A 19,076-nucleotide genomic window follows, 5' to 3' on the forward strand; every position below is an offset into this window, starting at 1 on the left:
CTGCATCCAGTTCTTTTGTGACTGCATCATAGTATCCAATCAAGTTGGTCAGGCAAGACTTCCCCTTAACAAAACCATGCTGTGTCCGAGCTATAACTGAAGTCTTGTCTAAATGATCCTGCAGTGCTTCTTTAACCAGTGCCTCCATTAATTTTCCTGGAACAGAAGTTAAGCTCACAGGTCTATAATTACTTGTGTCAGCCTTTGATCCTCCTTTGTGAATTGGGGTCACATTTGCACATTTCCAGTCTATGGGTACCTCCCCTGAGTCCAAGGAAGCTCTCATAATTATGGCTAAGGGTTTGCTTACTTCCTTTGCTGCCTCCTTTAATATAACTGAATAGATCCCATCCACCCCGGGTGCCTTTCTTGTGTTTATCTTCAACAGTTTCTCCTCCACTTTACTCTCAGTTATTTCAAGATTCTGTAGCTTACTGCTAGAGTTGAATACACCTCTGGCATTCCCCTTGCTGAATAACTCCTCATGTGTGAATGTCGATGCAAAATATTCATTTAGTTTGTTAGCTACCTGAGCAGGATCATCAACACTTGACCCATCAATATCAAGTGGACCAATCTGATTCATCCCCTTCCTTCTAGAGTTTACATAAGTAAAGAACTCTTTGCTGTTTTTCTTTGCATCCCTTGCCAAGGATTTCTCGTAATCTGCCTTCGCCTTCCTAACCTCCATTGTAACTTGGTTGCATATCAACTTGTATCTATCATAGGCTTCTGTGTCATGTGTTAATTTGTAAGTATCCCATGCATTTTTCTTCTCTGCCATATGTCTCATTAGTTCATCTGACCTCCATTTAGGCCTAAACCTTGAACAATATTTCTTAGTTGGTATGTAAAGCCTAGTAGCTTCCAAGATAAGTTCTTTGAATGCTTCCCATTTTGAATTTGCTGTTGGTAACATCATCAATTGGTCCCACTGTATAGAATTTAAATAATGTCTCAGTCCATCGTAGTTGCCTTTACGGAAGCAATAACCCTTCCCTTTGCCCCTAATGGTAGTTACCTCTTTGAGTAAATCCCACTTCAGCACACTGTGATCACTGCCACCTAGTGGTTCATTTATCTGCAGATTCTTAATGCATGAAGAATCACTGCTGATAATCAAATCAAGAGTATTACTCCCTCTAGTTGCCTCCCGAACATGCTGATGTAGAAAACAATCATCCAATAAATCCACAAAAGCCCTGCTAGTGTGTGAGTGACCAGCCCCCAAATTCCAGTCAATATCTGGGAAATTAAAATCTCCCATTATAAGACTCTCTGATTTACTGGCCCACTCTATTTCCCTGTACAGTTCCTTATTATACTCATCAGAGTCATTAGGCCTATAGCACACTCCTACTCTCAATTTTGATCTCCCAATGCTTATGTCACACCAAACTGACTCAACACTGCACTGTCCAGCGATGTCGACTGGCTTCACTTCCTTGGTTTTTATGTGTTTCTTAACTAATAGCATAACCCCTCCCCCCTTCCTATCCTGTCTATCCTTTCTGTAGACGTTGTACTCCCCAAATTGCAGTTCTGCATCCCTTGTATTTGTGTGACACCACGTCTCTGATATCCCAACAATATCTGCCTTTGATGTTTTGAGCAATACCTCAAATTCATCAAATTTATTTACTAAACTCCTAGCATTGGTGTACACGCAAGTATACCTGCACCTGTTTCTATTCTTAGCTACCCTAACACAACCCATGTGTTTACTCGTACCGCAATGGCTCCCAGCAGTCTCTGAAATACCATGCATCTTGTTTTTCAGGCTTCTGCTCATTCTAATAGAAGCAGTGCAAGAATCTCTTTCACCTCTGCCAGTGGCTACTGTCAATCTATTGGTCTTTGTCTCCCCCCCAAGCCAAACATCACTGAAAGGGATCGATATGGCGGTCGAGGTGTTCTCGTCTGGGTTGGCGTTATCTTGGATGGACGTACACAACTCCAGATACTGGAAGGCGGTACTGTGACCGGTGCACGCTACTGTACTGAAGTAATCCTTCCCCATTTGCGTCTATTCCGAGGTGCCATTGGCCCCGAGTTCGTGTTTATGGATGATAACGCCACACCCCATTGCACTGCAGCTGTTGATATGCTTTTGGAAAGTGAGGACACTGTTCGTGTGGATTGGCCTGCCCGTTCTGCTAATCTAAATCCCACTGAACACATATGGGACACTCGGGATAGACGCCTAGCGGGACGTCCACACCCACCAGAAAATGTTCACCAGCTGAAGTTGGCGCTGACAGAGGAATGGACGATATTACCGCAGTAACTTATCAACAACATTGTTCTAAGTATGGACAGGCGGTGCAAAGCCTGCATCGACATTAGGGGTGGCCATATCTCCTACTGAGGACCACCTCTTCCCTTTGTTCCATCTTTGGCAGTGATGCATCTGCATCATGGCAGCCAGTGCTATGTTGCCATTTTTGAATAAAGTCCCTTTGCACCGTTTTGTTTCCGTTGTTGAGCCGGTGTTGTTTCCTTCATCATTTTTGTACCTCACGAGGTTCCTTTGGTATGCTTTTCCCATATCCAGGCCTCTCCTATGAGGAGCTACAGGTGAAAACCTGACTGGTCCTTAAATTTTGCACACCAATGTACAATAACCGCTCATGAGACTGTATCAAAAGCTTTACTAAAATGTAGAGTTACAGGCATGTACTAATGTGGCGTTAGGCTGCCCTTTGCTTTTAAAACAGCTTGTATTCTATGTGGAATAAATTCAAATAAATTTTATTTTGTACTATCTTGAGAGGAATATTGGACCATTCTTCATAGAGGAGCGTTTCATGCTTCTTGAGTAATGAAGGTGGAAGAAATCTGTTTCTCACTGTCCTCTTGAAATATGCCCACAGTTGCTCAATAACGCTTAAGTGTGGAGATTGTGCAGACGATGCTCAGCCTCAGTTTCATGCTCTTTAAACCAAGACTGAGCACATTTGGCTATGTGTATATGTATTGGAGCATTATTATCTTGAAACGTGGCATGCACCATGGGATGAACCTGGCCATAATGAATATCGGGATAATCAATAGCAGTAATTCACCCATTCAGGGTGTTGTTGACAGGACCTAAAGAATACTAAGATATTGCTGCACTAACAATTGTTGATCGTGCTTCATGTTTGACGGTTGGCACCCAAGAAATCCTTTGAAATTCGCAAAATGTAAACTCTCCCTGACGTTGGAAAAAGTGTGAACGACGATTCGTCTGAAAATATGACCCGTTTCCAATCAACAAAGGTTCAGTTTTTGTGTCTCGGTATACCGTTACATTCACTTTCTAGCATTACCAGCAGTCACGAGCGCTTGGTGATAGTAGCTCTGATATAAATCTCAGCTTTATGAAGTTCGCGCCGACTGTTTTGCTGAAAACTGGATTGCTGATTTTCACTTTTAGTTATGCAGCTATTATTAAGACAATAGTTTTATGTTTCGGGCTTTGTTTTTGGAATCCTTTTCCGAGCCGGAATTCAGTCAGCTCCCACTTTCTGCCACAATTGGTCCTATCACATTTTGTTTTTCCATATTTGGTGAATACAGACATCATTTTCGATACAGTTGCTGTGGATACATTAAGCAAATCAGCACTTTTAGTTACCAATGCCCTTGCTAAATGTGCACCAACAATTTGACCTCTTTGAAATTCAGAGAGGTCGGTCATTTTGTTTGTTGTGTTTAGGAGTATCAACAACTTTTTACGCCATATTGCGAGATTTATAATAAGATGTCCGTAAATTGCATGTGTTCTTTTGTCGATTTGCTATTTTCTGGAGGAAAAACACGAGTTTTCGGGAGAAAAAACCGGGCTAATCGTTCCCGAGATCAACTGACTAGACAGTTTATAATGGTGGTAAGAAAGTACCTTCGAAAATCTTTTGAAAAGAACTCCCATCTGTCAACTTCAGTTTGACAGATGGGAGTTGTCCGATTTCGACTTACAAAAGACGAAACTGAATAAATTCTCTGGATTTTTGATCAACAAGTTGATGAACTTGAATCAAAAGATGCGTAAATGGATGTGAAGAATATTACTGTAATATAAAAGAAACAATGGTTTTGTTTCTTTTCCATGATTTTAAATCATGAATTTCGAAATGGTTTTATTTTAATTGTAATTTTGTTTTTAACAATAATTTCGTATTGGACACTCAAGTCCAGTTAAACATTAAACAAATTATAAGTGTGAAACAGATTCAATTGCCTGATTAAGGATAATTACTGTATAAAAGTAGAATATATAGGAACGGACAATTGAAGTAGCTGTGCAAGTCAGCACGCTATTTTCATATTAAATTTATTTCTTTTATAATCATTGTTTTCATTTTTATTATTTCAAGAACATATTTATTTAAGTTTATCTGCTTAGAGAGCATGAAATTCATTTACAAAATCGTTCTTGTAATAGGGTTTTAGGCATATCAGCGAGTAAGACTGTATTGCTCAGTGTCCGGGAGAAAACCATGCTACACTCGTCTGAGATCGATTAACTCAGCCATTTTGTGAAAAAAAGACTCCTAAAAATTCCTCCGATGGGACTCGAACTCAAGTCTTTTCCACCGATGGGGAGACTACGATCATATCAACTGTGCTACCCAAGAGTTCGGCAGGAAATTGAAGAACTTGGGTATTGGCAATGGCCTGCTTATTCTGAAACCATTTGTTTCAGAGAAAAACAGAAAAATCCGCTTGCAGTTGTGACGTGAAGGTCGTGATTGGACAGTGGAACGATGGAAGAAAGACATGCGGTCAGTTGAATCACGATACACTTTGCTTTGCACTGATGGTAAGTAGAAATCGTACCGAGAACCTCACGAAGCGATGACCTTACTTGCCTTGTTAAGACAACCCAAGCATCTGAAAATGGTATCATGGGATGGGGAATGTTTGTTGACACGGACTGGGTCCGTTAATACCCGTGGAAGGTCGAATTTCATCCAGGGAATACCTAAATTTTGTACCAGATCTACTACGCTCTGTAATGTTAAACTTTTATCCCAGAGGTGATGGCCACTTTATAGATGAAATGCAACAGCGCATCCTGCCAAAATCGTTCAAGAATGATTCGGTGAACATGACACGAATTTCTACTGTCTTCCGTAGCCCCACCCTATTCACCTAATCTTAATCCTATTGAGAATGTGTGAGGTATGCTGGAGAGAGCTATTCGACAACAAAGTTCTCCTTCAACATCTACACGATATTTTGTTGGAAGAATGGTTACAATTAGACCAAAACGCACTAAAATATCTTATAGAATTCTTGCAGGGCCGCACACTTGCTGTTATTCGAACAAAGGCAGCCTAATTCGATACTGAATAAAGGTGCATATTTTTTAGTCAGTGTGTGATGTGGCACATTAGCATAAAAAAAAAAGGGCTAGCCACCCATGGCCTCTAGGTTAGTACATTTGTACATCCATGTAAGTTCCGTCCTCCCCACCGGCTGAACAAGGTCCGTGTTCGATTCCTTTCAATGAGGAGTAATTTTTATGGTTTTTTTTTTGGAGAAGTAATGGGTTTTTCATCCAGAAAACAGGCAAATCTACCACAGAATTTTTAAAAAGTTCTCTTAATGTTAACAGTTTGCCATTTTATCTTTTTAATAAATTAGTTTAATAAAAGTTTACAAGGAGTTTTTCTTATTTTTATATATTTGCGTTTTAGTTCACAAAAATTAAATTATTACATTTTTCTCGTGTTCAGAGGTTTTTTGTTAGCTCAGCATCCATAAATCGTATTTCCTTGGGAAAAACGCCTATTTGTAGTTTGATGTTCACACGAGAAGCTCAGTGATCGTAAATAGTACGTTTTACACAATTCACCCTTGTTCAAGACAAGGCAAGGTCATCAGCGTGCATTCCCATGTTGGGACATCAACGGCGTCAGTGGTAAGTGATTTCCGTGTCGTATTGACGCCACAAGTTTGCACATCTGCTTGCGATGCAAAATTTAGTTCCGAATTCATTAAAGAATGGTTATTCATTTATCGAATTATATTTAGGAATCATAGTTTTATTTTCGATCTCTGTGTGTTTTGTAAAGTAAATGACTGATTGGCTAAAGTCACAAGGCGTCAATTCATTGTGAGGAATCCAAGGTCGGTTTCTCTCTTTTATAGAAAAAGAAAAGAAGAAGAAGGAAAAAAAAAACCCACATAATTGAGATTGATTAATTTGACCATACTGAAAAAAAAAAGCCCATGAACGAGTATAAAAGTTTGTACCCGATGTCCCGAGAGCGTTCAGCATCATAATATCCAGATAAATATGAACCACACTCGCTGGATGAATCTCAAAGTACGCTACTCGAAATAATATTGAAATTGCAATTTTTTAAATGACCAGTTTCTTGTAAAGTTGATTAATCATCTTGTTGAATCATCATTCATTGTTGCATCAATCAGAATGTCTGTTCTGGCATTCTGAACAATTCTGCCTTACTTGCATTGCAGCAATTCTCTGGAAGGGGAAAATGCCTTGTATTAGCTGACATACTGATTGACCAATTGATTAGGTAGGCTAGCCCTTTCCATGAAATGAAGAGCTTCTTCAGTATAGCTTGATGTGTTCGTACCACGTGATCTAAAGCAGGTGCAGATGTGTAGAGATGCTGATGTGTGCAATTCAGTGCAACAGTTGCCAATACAAAAGATTTAAGCAACTCTAAACGCCAATGTCTCGAGTGTATGGGTTTCATAACTAAATTACATCTAGCCAATGGCAATCCTCTGGTCAGAAACAACTCATTGGTGCGAGAGGCTAACAGAGGTTGACATGACATGCTGAGTAACAGAAAGGCGACAGTTCAAACAAGTCAACAGTGATGTACAATAGTGATAACCAGACGTTTCAGGACGTCTCATCATACTTTGTCACGATGGGGTATTGCAGCCGATGATCGAACTGGGTTCCACTCCTGTCAGCAAAAACAAGAAGGTGCTATTAAATGGGCTCACTAACGCCGAACTGAACAGTGAAGTACTGGAAAAACGTTTTTTGGTCTCATAAATCCCGGTCCCTTCTAGTTTATGATGGGGTGCTAGAATATGGTCAGAATATATAGTCCATGGAACCATCTGCCACTTATCAACAATGCAGGCTGGTGTAATGGTGTTGAGAGTGTTTTTGTGGTGCAGCATGGTATCACAGCTGACAATCAAACAAGGAAGGTCCCACACTTGTAAGCAAAACTGGGCCCCCTTAATACCAATTGGAGCAACATCTGGCTGCCACATCTAATATTTGCTTCACCGGCAGCATGCTGCATGGAGTGCACCACCTTTGAATTTCGAAGTGATACACAATTTTTAATATCTTCATTAATTTATTAAAACAATAAATCAATTCAAATTCTACAAAAAAACAACTAAAATATTAATTAAAATAATTTATCAAAACAAGAACAGAATTAAAATAACTTATTTTAATGAAATAATTAAAAATTGATGAACAATTTAAATAATTAAAATTTGGTGGACAAAAAATTTATTCCCACATGCACCAACTTGAAAAATATCCTGCCGGCGCTCTTGTTCACCGGTATTAAGGGGGTCCTAGAAATTAATTTTAGCAACACGAGAGTGAATCAGCCTACTGACGCGGCCTCCCTAGTCACCAGATTTCGATCCAGTTGAAATCGGATCTCTATTCTGAAGAACTCGTTCCATCTGTGGAGCAAAGTGAAACGAACTTAGTACAGATCTGAACCCATTGAATTTGTAACAAATGTGAAAAAAATAACTGAATCAACATGGACCAGCATCCCTGTAGCAGGCTTTTGAAAGCTCATTGAATCCATGCTACAACGAATCCAAGTTGTTTTGCCGGCTAAAGAGGGATCCACTCACTATTTTATTAGGTATACCTAATAAAGTGGCCATTCTGTTTTTAAGCGTTGTAGCATAATGCTTCAACACAGGTATGGTCAAAACAAAGCAGTTTGAAGAGAATAAAGTTATGAACCTGCCATTTTCAGGTCAGAGCCTAGATCTCAATCCAACTGAACACCTTTTGCGATGTTTCGTGACAACAAATGAAAACCAGAATCAGATGCAATAGTTCAAGACTTAGGAAGAAGAGTGCAATGTTCATGTACCAAAAACTTGTAGAAAAGGTGCCCTATAAGGTTATTGATGTCAATAATGTCTTTTGGGACCGTACCTGAGATTACAAATGTATTATTTTTAATCTCAGGTATTTGTAATACACGTTAGAGGGACAGTGTGAGTGAAATTATTACAGTGTAAATGACCATACTCTAAAAATAATGCCGATGTTCAGGCATTATTTTCAGAGTAAGTTCCATTGGTTCTCGGAAGTTTTGATGCCCAATACTGATTTCTATACTGTCGTGGACTGCACAGTTGGTAAGATCACCGTCCTCCCACACCGGGTGGAAAAGACCTGTGCTTGAATCCCCTCAATGACGCTAGGAATTTTTATGGGCCTTTTCACAACGTGGCAACGTCCAATTTGTACAATAGTCTTCCATGCGCAACAGTGTCAAAAGCTTTCCTGAAATCCAAATATATGATATCAAAATTATTTTATGCATCCAGTTCCTTTGTAACCACATCAGACAAGACTTTCCTTTAACAAACCCATGCTGTGTCTGAATTATTGCTGCAGTCTTGTCTAGATGATCCTGCAATGCATCTTTAAGCCTGATATACCTTCATCAATATCATTGATAAATATACAAAACAACAGTGGGCCCAACACCGAACCCTGTGGGACTCCACTAATAATATTAGTGCACGAAGAGCAGCGCCCATTGATTACCACCCTCTGTCTTCTCGCACTTAACCATCCTTTTATCCATTGTAGCAACTTACCCTTAATACCATTCTGCTTCAATTTGTACAATAGTCTTCCATGCGCAACAGTGTCAAAAGCTTTCCTGAAATCCAAATATATGATATCAAAATTGTTTTTTGCACCCAGTTCCTTTGTAACCGCATCATAATATCCAATCAAATTTGTCAGACAAGAATTTTATTTAACAAACCCATGCTGTGTCTGAATTATTGCTGCAGTCTTGTCTAGATGATCCTGCAATGCATCTTTAACCAGTGACTCCATTATTTTACCCGGAACAGAAGTTAAACTAACTGGTCTGTAATTACTCGTGTCACCCTACGATCCCCCTTTGTGAATTGGGGATACATTTGCACATCTCCAGTCCGTGGGAACCTCCCCTGAGTCTAAGGATGCTCTCATAATTATGGCTAAGGGTTTGCTTAGTTGCTTTGCCGCCTCCTTTAATATAATTGGATAGATCCCATCCACCCCAGGGACTTTTCTTATGTTTAACTTCAACAATTTCTCCTCCACTTTGCCCTCAGTTATTACAAAATCATTAAGCACCCTGCTACAATTTGATAACCTTCTGCCATTTTCAAACCTTAATAATTCCTCACGTGTGAATGTAGATGCAAAATACTCATTCAGTTTGTTTGCTATCTGAGCAGGATCATCAACAGTCGAACCATCGATGTCAAGTGGACCAATCAGATTCATCCCCTTCTTTTTAGCGTTTATATAAGTAAAGAAATCCTTGCTGTTTTTTTTTTTCTTAGCGTCCTTTGCCAAACATTTCTCGTAATTTGCCTTCGCCTGCCGAACCTCCTTTGTGACTTGATTACAGACTAGCTTATATCTGCCATAGGCTTCTGTGTCGCCTGATAATGTATATGCATCCCACGCATTTTTCTTCTCTGTCACGAGTCTCATTAATTCATTTGATAACCATTTAGGCCTAAACCTTTGTTGGGTGGCCAGGAGAAGTCCCCGTTGGACAGAGTTCAGCTTCTCTTTAATTTTACACTTAATTGCCCCGTGAAACCACGCCCCTGCAGCGAACGTGACTATGGGGAGGAACACAGCCTTGTAGTAAAGGAATATTGTGGGCTTGGAGAGTCCCCGGTCACTCCTGGAGATCCTGGCTATTGAGGTTGAGAAGTTTCTTACTTTTATGTTGAGATTCTGAAGATGAGGGAGGAAAGTAAGTCTATGGTCGATGATGATCCCTAGGACTCGGATTTGGGTCACAAGAGGTAACTGCGTGCCTTGGATTTTAACCTGGGGGGGGGGGGCTTTGAAGGTCGAGTTTGGCTCCAAAGATCATCATATTGGTTTTTGTCGGTTAGTCCCCATGGGTTAGAATTTCCTGAGTCCTTGACGAAGTCCATTCAGGTTTGTCTTTTCCTGTTGGCAATCGCTCTGGTAAAGGTGTTCTTTTTAATGAGGTAAATGGTATGCATTTGTTCAATGTCTTGGGGGCGGCCAATTTCTTTGACTCTGGTACTCCTTATGTGCTCTGTGTGCCTCTTATCTTAGTAGAGTTAGCTCGGCGTTCCACCATGCAGAAGTTTTAGGCTTTATGGCTTTGTCTTCGCCGAGTGATATGCAGCTAATTGCAGAACTCACTGAAAAGGAAGATGACTTCCTTTTCAGTGAGTTCTGCAAAAAATGGTACAGGTCCGTCAGGTCAGCTGCACCCTTATCGGATAGCGAGGGTAGGTATGGAAGATCTCTCTGTATGGAAGAGTCAAAGGCAGCCCAGTCAACGGCCTTAGTCGAGAACCTGACAAAAACAGTGGGAGAAATATGAGGCGCTCGGTTAGGTGTGTGCATTCTATTGTGGAAACTTATCACTCTATGATTGCTTAGGGTCCAATCCGGAATGATGGTCCAGCCGCAAAACAGGTTTCTTAGGTCATTGGTGGTGGCTGTGATATTGATGTTGGATTTCTCTGTAGCGCTGCAGTAGGTGGTGTATTGAATTTGTTTGTTGTGGATGGTTAAATTCCGAATGGAGATTAGGTCCTCAAGCAGAAGACCTCTGGAGTTCGAAACTGGCGACTACCAGAAGCTGGATTTGGCATTTGCATCTGTGATGATAACCGCATTGGACCCTAAGGAGTCCACTGCAAGATCTAGGTAGTTGAGTGATGCTTCAATGTCATGGGATGGCGGTCAGTATAAAGAAATGAGATAAAATGAAAGTGAGGCATACGTTACCTGAAGACAGGTTGCATACTTCGTGCACAGGCCATGGGTCACTAGGATGTTCAGCTCTTTATTCATTACTACAATGCAGGTTTTTGGGTCATCGACGGTGGGTTGGACGACTCGATGGTGAATAGAGAAGCCCATAATCTTTGATGCGTTTTCCGTCTGAGGTCTTGAAACATACGGTTCCTGTATAGAGATGACGTCTATGGAGTTTTCCTCTGCTTCAAGTCTAATTTCATCTGCTACTGTCCTAGACCGGTGTCTATTGATCTGCATGATCGTTAACTGACTAGCAGAGATATAGCAATGCCTGCAGGACACGAGGGAAGTTGAAGACTGAGGGCTGGAGGTTCTATTTGTGGCATAGAGAAACTGGAAGGAGGCTTTTTGGTGTTTATTCATCAGCGGTCCTTAGTCTTGCCTGGTCTAAAGCTCGTTGATATTCCGGACATGCACTGTCCCTCACGAAATGGCTGTGTTCCATTTTCCACCTTTTGCAGTTAGCACAACTAGGTGCCTCATCCTTATTGGGGCATTCAGCATGTCATGTCCAGTGCGAGTGCAGCATCTGCAGGTGGGAGATTTGTGGGAGCAATACTGGGCAGTGTGTCCAAACCCTAGGCAGAGGAAGCGCTTCGTCAACATTGTGAATGGTCTGAACCGGTGTGCACTGCACCCTCACATAGATCCGTTCCAAAGACATGACCGACTTGAAGAGATTTGGGGTGCGTGTGATTACCTGATGCGAAGTAGAGATGGAGTTGCTTTAGTGGTAAATCTAATGGTAATTTGCTTTTTAACTTCTTCAAAAGAAAATCCATGTCCCATGAAGTTCTTATGGAATAGGTCATCCAGGAAGTCCTCGTTAGCAGGATAGATAATTTTTAACATTCAGAATGCGGTCTAGTGGTATGAGGGTTCAGAGATTCGCAGGGAAATACCTCCCATACCAAAAACACTGCCGCCATATGCCTAACTGTTTCTGTTGAACCAGGACATTGAAATGATTTCTGTTAGCAGTTTTTCTGGGTGGTCATAATGTTTTGACTGCAGAGTGTATCTAAAGAAATATGTTTATGCTAATGATATGCGCACGGCATTGAAGTTGAAAGCATGTATCATGAAGCATATTGATAAAATCGCCGTCCTTCTCACACCGGGTGGAAAAGACCTGAGTTTGTGTCCCGTCGATGACGTGAGGAATTTTTATGGGCCTTTTTCACAACGTGGCTGAGTTAGTGGGTATCAGGAGAGGGTAGTATGGATTTTTCTCTCGGAAACTCGGGTTTTTCGTCCAGCAAACAGAAAATCGACCACAGAACACATTCAATTTACAGACAGTATACACGGAGCAATATGGCCTTAGTTGCCGATGCTCCTAAAGCCACATAACAACAACAACAACCACAGATATGTCATGCGTCACTATGGATCGTGCGATAATTCTAATTTTACTGTACAAAAATTCTTTTATTGTGGGTATGACGAAGACTTTTTTAAATATATTTGCAAGATCACTTCATTTTGAAATACTTATATTTCTTCAGTCAGTCTAGCTGAGTTAAACTTTGACAACGCTTAGTACCATTTTATTATTTGTGTTCGTGGTGTGAGGTAGGTGGTTTGGTGTTGCTGAAAACCGCCATTTAGGAGAGAGACCATTTATTAAAATATCACATTCGTATTTATTTTAACTGTAAACGAAAACGAATCAGTTCATTGTAAATATAAACAGTTCGTTGATCCTTGTTAAGAAATACCATTTCTACATGGGTAGATTGATTTATAAAGAAAGAAATCTCTTTTGCTTGCGTAACACCGATCCCCAGACATCCGAACATTCTGAAATTGTTTTTAATACCAACTAAAACAGTTCAAGATAGGTTTAAGGACAGCCATCAGCTGTCACTGGAATTACATCAGAGATACGTCATGGTGAAAACTTAATATACACTAACTTACTGGAATCATATTTCAACAATAATCCATGGAATGGAGCATGTTTTGTTGAATGTAAGTTGCATGTTTTTCATCCAGGAAATTCGACTTTTTCGCCCAGAGCCTTCCAAGAAGCTCAATTTTTTTTTTTCCTTTTAAGATATGTCTTAAAATATGAACACAATATTCCAAATGCGGTCTCACCACTGACTTGTATAACGGACTTATAACTTCCTTCTCCTCACATTCAAAGATATAAATAAGCAATGATAAAACACTGTGCTCCTTCGACTTTGTTCCCTCACTAGTTTTTAAGTTATTCTCGGGTTTCCATTTCTCGAATGTTAAACTAAAATTTCGAAAAATTAAAAACGAAATAGCGTTTGAAGATTATAAATCATTCATATTTACGTGATATGAGTGATTCATAATCTCAAGGAATATCTCAGAAATAACGTTTCTTCAACCATCCATGAAGGCTATTGAAATCATTATGGAGGAACTCAGACAGACTTGTCAAGACCAAAATTGTTTCTTGCCTCAAAACTTTACGTGGCTTCTCTCAGACCTGAACAAGAATAAACACTGCCTCCAACGTGTAGTGAGACATCTCACCTCAAAGAAGTAGTGGTAAAACCCAGAGAGCAGAGCGTAGAGGGATGACAGCACCAGTTTAAAGTAATATATATATAAAAACAGTAAGGAAACAAATATCTTGAAAAATGCCATTTTGGTGGTAAAATCATTAGACTTTTTTTCTCCCGGTTTCTCTTAGTACGAAACATTATTTTAAGAGATGAATTTTTCCAGCCCATCTCCGAATAGTAGCATTTCAAATGTCAAAGAGACGCTTGCAAGCCATGGTTTCACCTATTCCTGTTATATAGAATTCAAATGAGGACTCTGAGATGGCCTGGCCATATCGGAGTCCTGATTTGAACTCTATTTAAGTGGAATTTGTAACCATTTGTCTTGAAAGGGAGTGATTCAGCAAGACCAGTTTGTTTCCCCATAATACAATTAGTTATGGGGAAACGAACAGGCCTAGCTTTAAGAGATGCAGAACAAATCGTCCAGTTCTATGGAATTAGCAGATTGTACCATCACGTATTTGTACAAAATGTTTGAAGGTTTTGAAGGTTTCAGCACTAAAAAGAGAAGAATAATCTTTATTGGCATCACGACAGGTTGCCAGAGGTTTACAAATAAATGGATATTTCATACACAAAAGTACATTGTGGAAAAATAATATATAAAATAAAGAAATATAAAATAATAAATATCATAAAAAACACAGAACTCTTGCAAATGTGAATTTTAAATGTTTAATTTCAAAATTTGGAGTTAAAATTTTCGTTAATTTTAAAATCAAATTTAAAAAATGCCTTTTGATTTTGAAATTTTCAATCGATGGAGCTTTTCAGTAACAATCTAACCAAACAATTTTGTATTGTACTATATTTATTTCATAGATTTATTTTCAGGATCTGCAGCTACTTTTTTCGTCCTTTTACTTTTGAGAAAACTCAACTATTTGAGAGTGGTACAGTTACTCCCACAGTATATATATGTATATATACATACAAGGTATATATTTCTCACTTTCTTCCCACTCTCTAACATGCAAAAATGGCTGTTTGACGTCATGATCACAGATGGTTTTACTCTGCTATGGTTTCCCGATGTTTGTCTAAGAGGTCGCCCATTCAATCTTCGGCGTAGTTGGCCCGGCTAAAGTTTCAAAGAGCTCAGATAAGATACTGGTGTCGCTATACCAATCCAGCATCCATATATACTTCCGACTGGTGACCCTTATGAAACCTGAGGGTGCCTGGAATTACATGTGTTCCAGGCTCCCTAAGATAGCGTAAGACACTGCGCAGCGGATTAATTGCTGTGATTTATACATTTCTTTCCTGTTTCGACAGAGTGGGGTCGTGACAGATGAGACCTGATAATTGGTGTCACTCTAGAACCTCAGCGCAATCTCCATTAAACCTTCCGTCATCACCTACGGTCAGCGTGTTTAGTCTGTGGTTACAGGTCATCATCGGCCAATCGTGCGCGAGCATGTCAGGAAGTTCGCATGTATACTGACAGAATATTATTTGCGAGTACTTTTTGTAGTAATTTATTCCGTGTGATGACGGAAATCAAAACTTTTAAAAACAAACTTGGCATCATTTCCCTAAAGTTAGGGAAATGATCGATAGAACCTTGAGGGTATTCAAATACCTACCCCTCGCTCTTGTGCGTTTAACTATATTTCCTTTTATAATGTGGTTGCCATTACGTCACATGCGTGTGATCATAAAGATACTTCGTGTCTAGTCCAGGCATTTATAAAAGAAGTGAAATGTCCTATATATTATTGGAAAATATTATTATTGTATATTTTATGTTGTAGTTGGGTTTTAGGAGCATCAGCGACTAAGACCATATTGCTTTGTGTATATTGTCTGTAAATTGCTTTTTTCTGCGGTCGATTTGCTATTTTCTGGATGAAAAACCAGAGTTTCCGGGAGAAAAAACCATGCTGCCCTTGACTCAGACCGATTAACTTAGCCATTTTGTGAAAAAGGACCATAAAAATTCCTCACGTCATCGACGGGACTCGAACTCAGGTCTTATCAGGTCTTAATGAAATGATATTAAGAGAATTACGTCTTTTCTTTTCTTTTTTTTTAAATTCTGTAAGGAAAGTGGGGTTTTTGGCACATATTTTTCAGGAACAATGTCAATTCTAAAATTAAGATTGCATGCCTTGGCGTGTTTTCACAAGGCTAAAACAAAATTTCTTGAGGAAGTTATTGCTTCATATTATGCATCCAGGATTCAGAGTTATCGATGTTTGGAGTTGCCCCTCTCTAATGAGGCAACTCCGGCGTTAATAAATCGCACCAATCCAATTCTTTCGTCTGAAACGACCCTAAACCTTGCTCCTTACTTTGAATTTATGAGCCCCAGCTCTATTTCCTTTTCAAAGTTTTCTTGGCCTAATCTAAAACCTTTTTCATATAAAATTTTTAAAATAAAGTTGTCTTTAAAATAAAGATGCTTTACTTTAAAAATGAGCTTTCTTTCCCACGCTGTTCGCAACCTCCGTGAAATACTGCGAAGTATTTCATTAAAGGTCGTGAACTGGGCTTCGGGAAGCACGGATTTACTCCGACAAGCGTTTCAAAGAAGGGGGGAGAGAACCAACCGAAACAGAAACAACAAAAAAAAGAAAGCAGATCGTTAAGAACCCTCGCAGACATAATTAGGGAATACGCAAAAGACGAAACCTTTAGCAATATAGAGTAATTTGAATCCACATTGCTTCAATCATACAGACTTGTACATGAAACGAGGTATGCGACTAATAACAACCCTAGGCCGACTATCATCATTTATATTCCTGTCTCCTACACTCACCGTCTGTTTCAATGTCCTCATCTATCATCCATTCATAAACATCTGTCGGCCAGCTGTTCTTATCAAGTCATCAATCTGGTAGTGAGCAGTGTAATGAGGTAAAATACTGGAATGCAATCAATAGAAGTTAGCCGACAGAAATTTCAAAACACACACGCCCCATACTTTTTTGACTGACACTTGTAAACTGGTCAAACAACGTTTGGGTTATCTCTGTGTGGTACAATTATTTTGTTAGAGTGATTTCCTGCCTATTATTATGACTAGGCTACCTTCTTGTAGCATTCGTTTCGTTAACAAAAAAGAAAGAAAGAAATAGAATAAATAAAATTAGGAATAAAATTAGCAATCTCATAAAATACAGTACATGAGTTTTTGCCAAATAACACTAAAATAAAGTTTTTAGGCGGTCCCTAATGAAATATATTCCTTTTTGTTGTAGTAGGGTTTTAGGATCGACAGCAACTAAGGCCATATTACTCCATGTATATTGTCTGTAAATTGCTTGTGTTCTGAGGTTGATTTTCTGTTTGTTGGATGAAAAATCCAAGTTTCAGGGAGGAAAAACCATACCCTCTCTTGAGATCGACTAACTCAACCAAGTTGTGAGAAAGGCCCATAAAAAATTGTCCCATCATCGACGGGATTCGAACTTAGGTCTATTCCACTCGTTGTGGGGGAGGACGGCGATCTTATCAATATATTACCCACGCGGGCTTTCTTTTTGTTTTTGGCATTTCATGATTTGTAATATATTTGACATGCTATGTCTATTTTGTTTCTTGTATTTGGTACGTTATATAATTTGTGACGTTTTTGGTATGCTATGTGTAATTCGTTACATATTTCATATGTACTGAATGCTGGATAGTTGGTTGGATTCTAGGATCATGTCTCTTAGCATATTTTTGTTCGAATTATTTGGAAAAATAAAAGTGATGTTTTTCCCTCTTGTCTAATTTGTTAAAACCTTCCTAAACATAGAATATTGAATACTGTACTTAGGTGGCTAAACAAGATCTTTCAATTCCCTTTCACTGTCTCCAGAGGCATTCTGTACCCAAATATGGAGTGAACACCTTAGATGTTTATTGTCATTTGGAAAAATATTCATATCCTGCCAAACTATTAACAGGTAGATATGATGCGCCAGTATTAACAGGCATCATCTCGTACCCACGAAGTCAGAGACAATCATGCATTCTGCAAATTAGTCCACTTCGCTCCAATCAAATCTCCTTGAAAAGTTTAAACAGGATGTTCCCACTAAATACCATAGAAACCCTGAACTGGTTATAGGTTAACTGTGAAAAACAACAAAAAACTGAGTCACAATACTTCTGGCTGGAACCCATCGTCTTTTAGTTACTCTGAATTATGTTGTCATCACGGCGTTCGGGTGTGACGTTTTAGTGTTGCGAATGCACCTCTATGAAGATACCCAGCAATGAAGAACAATTATTTTTTATATAATATATCTTTTTCCTTTATTTCTAAACTCTAAATAGTTTTTTGAATTTATTCTCTGCATTGCAAATGTACCTCTTTGGCTTGCATGCCGTACAAGGGGCGATTTTAATTTTCAATCAACTGAATGAATAAATAAATATCATGTTTAATGGGTTACTTATTTGGCTGTTGTTATAGGGTTTTAGGCGCATCAACATCTAAAATCGTATTGCTTCATATATATCTGTAAATTATGTGTGTGTATGTGCTATGTTCAATTTGCCTGTTTATTGGATAAAAAGCCAGAGTTTCTGGTAGGGAAAACCATGCCACCCTCACCGAGACCGACTAATCCGGCCACGTTGTAAAAAATTCCTCGCGTTATTGGCGGGATTCGAACTCAGGTCTTTTCCACCCGATGGGAAAGATGGCGAATCTACCAAGGTTGCTACCACGAGAACTACATACTTTGTATGTCTAATTTGTTACATATTTGGTATGTTTTGTTAAAATTTTTATTATTTACTTCCGGCGAATAGGGGAAACCCTTGAGCCTGCCAAAAAAAAATAATAAAATACTTTGAATACTTGAATTATTTACTTCCATCTCTTTTTCTATGCCCTCTTTCCTTCCCCCCAAAAAAGATGGGTTGATCTCAGGTTAAGCAAACTCATAACCTGAGGTCATTTTACCCCTACTAGGTGTTTCTGTTCTATTTGAAGTCTCATCACGAAGTGGGCAGGGTGATTTCTCCATCTATTTTCTAAGGAGCTAATCTTTTAAACCTATTGGAAGTATTGACAATGCTAGATAGTCTAGGCTGATAATAAATGTTGCTTGAGGTATTTGATACCTTATAGCTTAATAAAGAACACGGCTTTTGAAAGCTTTCATACTACTCATTCATTTTTTTAAGTGCGCTGAAAGATTGGTCTTGATTGATAGATTTTTTGTTTATCTTTTGCTGAAATATATTTAAAAGTTAATTGCTTCTATTCAAGTTTTAATATAATGCAGATTAGTCATCACGAGACGTTGTTTAATTTATAAGAAACTCCCTGGTGAAGCTTTAAACACAGATTCGACAATAATGGGCTGTAGGATGACCATAAGCTAGGCCAAAAAAAGTCGCATAATTTCCTATATTCAGTTACTTTAATTGGAATGAAATAACTAAAAATTTTGTGATCGCCAATTTGTTTATTAAAATATTTTTTAATAAAATATCTGTCATAA

The sequence above is a fragment of the Mastigoproctus giganteus genome, chromosome 13 (genome assembly GCF_048544385.1).
Source record: "Mastigoproctus giganteus isolate SK-2022 chromosome 13, ASM4854438v1, whole genome shotgun sequence".
Classification (NCBI taxonomy): Eukaryota; Metazoa; Arthropoda; class Arachnida; order Uropygi; family Thelyphonidae; genus Mastigoproctus; species Mastigoproctus giganteus.